Source organism: Schistocerca gregaria, unplaced genomic scaffold, assembly GCF_023897955.1.
Source record: "Schistocerca gregaria isolate iqSchGreg1 unplaced genomic scaffold, iqSchGreg1.2 ptg000097l, whole genome shotgun sequence".
NCBI lineage: Eukaryota > Metazoa > Arthropoda > Insecta > Orthoptera > Acrididae > Schistocerca > Schistocerca gregaria.
The window spans coordinates 3754622-3759620 of NW_026061713.1; the positions used below are offsets into that span (position 1 = coordinate 3754622).

At 40.1% G+C, this 4999-nt stretch overlaps 1 non-coding gene across 1 annotated transcript; it reads left to right on the forward strand.

Annotated features, from left to right (window-relative positions):
• The first annotated feature begins 570 nt into the window (after positions 1-570).
• On the forward strand, positions 571-644 carry Trnat-ugu (transfer RNA threonine (anticodon UGU)). The gene has a single exon. It is a non-coding gene; the product is annotated as a tRNA-Thr (tRNA).
• Positions 645-4999: the final 4355 nt, after the last annotated feature.

Consider the following 4999-nt stretch of genomic DNA (forward strand, 5'->3'; position numbering starts at 1 on the left):
CCTCCCTTGGGCATCGTTGTGTGTGTTTGTTGTCCTTAGCATAAGTTAATGTAAGTAGTGTGTAAGCACAGGGACTGATGGTTCAAATGGCTCTGAACACTATGGGACTTAACAATTGAGGTCATCAGTCCTCTAGAACTTAGAACGACTTAAACCTAACTAACCTAAGGACATCACACACATCCATACTCGAGGCAGGATTTGAACCTGCGACCGTAGCGGTCGCACGGCTCCCGACTGAAGCGCCTAGAACCGCTCGGCCACATAGGCCGGTCTATCATGTATTCTAGAGAAGCTGCCCGGTCGTCAGTGGCGCCTGTTCTTTCGAGAACAGTTACTATCTTCATATATATGGTTAAACGTTACCCAGCCATTGACCTTCGTCTGTGCGAATGCGCACAGATTGCCCGAAATCTTACGGGAATCGTCACCTTAGTGTGGGCCATTATTGAGTGGATGGGCAAACACCTATTACGTACATTACGTTTGTGGATTGTGGCCGGTTGGAAATGTGAGTCTCACGGGAAGCGTGTAAGGGATAAATGCCTGCAGTCGCGGTATTCATCTGTGTCCTCGGTGGCTCAAATGGATAGAGCGTCTGCCATGTAAGCAGGAGATCCCGGGTTCGAGTCCCGGTCGGGGCACACATTTTCAGCTGTCCCCATCGAAGTATATCAACAACACCTGTCGGCAGCTGAGGGTTTCAATTAACTATCAATTGTGAAGGGGATTCGAAGAACCCTTTGCCAGGCACTTAAATGTGATTTGCAGAGTATCCATATAGATGTAGATCAAAGCTCGTCCCGTGACGCACGTGCACAAAATGATTCATACTGCAAACATACTCGCCGATAACACTGACGAATAACGAGTGCTGCATATCCAGGTTAGACAGATCGGCTTTTCCTGCCAAGAAGAACAGGGAGTTGCTATCTAGGAACAATTCCAGCCAGAGGAAGGGTTGAAAAGTGCTCCTTGGATTGCACACTAAACGTAAATAACGAAAATGCATTTTTGGTAAAAATTGGACAAAGCATAATCCTGTGCTCTCCGTATTGCATTAGCCGTTTTGAATATTGAAAATCTTACTGCAGATTCGTGTCCAGCGACATTAAAAATATACATGTAACCCTCAGTTCATGCAAATCGAAGTAATAATATAACCAAAAGGTTTCCCTAGACGTTGATTTTTTTTTTTATTTATTTTTTTTTTTTGGAGAAACAATTTTCTCAGAACGGCATGCAGCATTAACTAAAAATGGTTCAATCTCTTAACTTCTACCTCTGACCCAGAAAAGTAAACACTTTTCTTAGGAGCTTATACCTATAATATATGACACTGATTAATATTAAGTAATTTTTGTGAAGGCATAAGGAGTGAAATAAACCACCCAAAAAATCGAACTCAGAGTTCGAATTAGTACCGTATCGTTAAATTTACGGTTGTTTCATTGCGGTTAGGTATGCGCTCCCATAAATTTTATGTAATATCGACTGATGTTTTCCATTTTCAATTTCAGAGAAGTAATTTAGTATCAACTGATGTCATCCATTTTTGATTTCAGGTAACATCTGAGAGGCCACACTGCACGCAGTCCGCGTGATCAAATCATAATTGCGGGCGCCATTTTTTTTTACTGAAAATCTAAAATAAAGCTCATAGTATGATCACTCGTAACTCCCAAACAGATCCTTCAAGTGTATTTTCACTGTCTCAAAAAATATATATAACATTTTTTGCTCATTTGAATGAGAACCTGGCCGTAACGCCGGAATATAGTCACGAGATTTTTTTCGGAGACGCTGTACGTTCGCGAGAAGAATTTCGTTCTGCGCGTGTCGATGGACATTATACAGATATTACTGTTTGTGTGTTTGTGTGTGTGTGTACTACTCAGTCGTGCCATTCGAGTGTACATCTTTGCATAGTTTTCCTTTGACGGTGTAAACAGTGTTCGGCTCAGTTGCTAACTGGCCAGTTGAGTGGTTCCGAAGTTGTCGGATGTGCGGTGCGTTCTGTCTGCTAGGATAACAACAGACTGGCGTGGTGCGATGGCAGAAGCAGACACTGAAGGAGCTAGCTGCTGGGACGCCAGCGAACAATTTATGCCAAGTAAGACGAAGAGAACTATTCTAAAATTACGAGCCGCCTCAATAGTGTTTATCATTAGTAAATCTTGTAGTTGAGACTGCCACCAATCTACAATAACTGACATTTTTGCCTAGAGAGAGATTAGCGAGAAATACAGGATATCCCCCACACACTGAAATTTTGGTTGTGATGACAGGCCTATGGGCAGTGTAGCCCGAGATCTAAGTTAGGTTGGAAGGGGGTAATTTGATTGAGAGATGTTTACGCCAACGATTATTAATGCCGAGTAAACGTTGTGTAAGCAGATTTCCCTGTAGCGTAGCCTAGTGTTTCCGTCCGCGCCATGTTTCACACACTTTCTCTGGCTGTGTACAAAAGTCGCACAACAGCGACGAAAACTACGTTTCTGGTGGGGGGACGGGAGAGTTCCCTATGTAACTTTCACTACAAATTTTAGTAACCGCCGAAACTAGCCGAATTAGAAGCGTAATTTTAACTATATTTCCGTTTGTGGGAAAATAGTGATTCTCCTCTTTCGGCAGCAACTATAATATGTAGGCGACTTATTAGTTTTTTTTTTTTTTTTTTTTTTTAAAAAAAAAAACTCTGAATCATGATCTCAGTAGACGCAGTGCTTTTTACGTTGCTTGATCCGTGGTCGATAGTAAACAATGCAATGTATTGGTAAACTCTTTGAAGTGTGACGCGTGTTGCATAGACGGCGTCTGCAATGTTCGTAAGGCCAAGCTTGTATATATTCTGTGTCTTTTTAATTAAGGCGAGGAGGATAATGTTCAAGGAGCACTGCATTAGCAGTCTATGGAGAAATTGAGAATTTGGATCTGACGAACGGCATGCTCGGGCAGTTCGTGCTATTATGTTGACCACTGCGTAATTCGGACACAGTGATCATTGCCTCTCCCTAGTAACCAGGAGACTCGGGTGGTAATCCTGGTCTGGCACAAATTTTCAACAGTGCCTATTGTCAGATAATTTTATTAGTGGTCCGGTCTTAAATTGTGTTTTGTTCACGAAACGTCGTTTAGCTTTTTCATGGATAACAGCTTTGGAAAGCGTACAGTCTGTACAGGTTACATTGATAATCACACGTCGTTAGTCCAAGGCAACTACAGCTACATAGTTTTACCAAGAACTTCTTCGTAGGTAGTTTCCCTGTAGTGGTATTTTGTTTTAGTATTTATAGACTGTAGGCTTGGATGAAATATGAAACACATATCCGAAGTTTCTGTTGATGCTGTAGATCCTGTTTTATCCGTGCTAGGGGCACAAACACTTCATCTAATACTGGAGGACACAATTTGCCTCGAGATTTAGCAATTTTTCGAAATATAGGCCTAGCTTCGATATATTTTTCTCTAATTGTTGTTTGGATTTAATCTTAAAACACACTAACTTTTCCACCAGTTATTCTATATGTGGTTTCATCCCTTTCGTAGCATAGAGTTCCTAAACAGTCGATAATATTAATAATTTCCTTTCCCACTTTGATTTTCTGTAGAATCTCCTTTTTGTGGTTATTGCTAACCTGTTTCACATTCTCACTTTTATTATTTTTATTTTTCTAGTTTTGTGACTGGAAGCCAAATTTTCTTTGAATTCAGTCTTTAATTCTGAAACAGTTTCAGTTAAAGGTCAAGTGAAGATGGCGATCTATTTGAGGAGAATGGTTAGGAGATCTTTTATATTAGACGTACACAGGTCATTGAGATCCTTATCTATATAAAATTACTTCGAGTTTGATGTAGCCCATTCTCTTGTCATGATGTCGGCTGTATCGTAGCGTATTGTCTCGATTAGGTTGGAGATTTTGATTGAGAGTTGCAGAAGTCCACGAAAGTGATTACGAAGTCAAGACTATACTAACAGAACGATGTGTAGCGTAGACCAAAACGCTCTTTCTGCCCTTTTAAAATCTCTTTTAATTAAAAATAACTAAAGCTGCAAGATACAATCACAAAAACTGTTTTATGTAATACAGAAATCCCAGACTATTGTTGTGTACGTACAATAATTTTTTGTCACTGAATATATATTTTTTACTCATTTGCTGGATTCCAGTTTCCCGCTTTTTGCGGCGAAAACCCTTTCCCTGCGAAGGGCCCAATAGCATGTCGGTTATATTCGCGACTTTATCGACGATCAGTAATTTCATATAGTCTATCCACCGGCGTCATTGTTAACATCGGATATAGATTTAAGTATTAGGAAGGCCAATATGAACCTAACGCATGGGTAGGTCTAATGATGAATAAAAAAAAAAAATTCGAATGCGGGTTAGCTACTACAAGCAGCACAGTGAACGCGTTATTGTGGCCAAGATAGACATGAAGCCCACACCTACCATAATCTTAAAAGTAGTCCGCAGATGAGGAAGAAATTGATGAAATTTGTGATGAGATAAAAGAAATTATTCAGATAGTGAAGGGAGATGAAAATAGAATAGTCACAAGTGATTGGAATTTGATAGTAGAGAAATGAAGAAAAGGAAACGTAGTAGGTGAATATGGAATGGTGGTAAGAAATGAAAGAGGAAGCCGCCTGGTAGGTTTTTGCCCAGAGCATAACTTAATCATCGCTAACACTTGGTTCAAGAATCGTGAAAGAACGTTGTATACGTGGAAGAGACCTGGAGATACTGCAAGATTTTAGATAGATTATATAATGGTAAGAAACCAGGTATTAAATTGTAAGACATTTCCAGGGGCAAATGTGTACTCTGACCACAATCTATAGATCTGTAGATTAAAACTGAAGAAACTGCAAAAATGTGGGAAATTAAGGAGATGGGACCTGGATAAACTGAAAGAACCAGAGGTTGTACAGTGTTTCAGGGAGAGCATAAGGGAACAATTGATAGGAATGGGGGAATGAAATACAGTAGAAGAA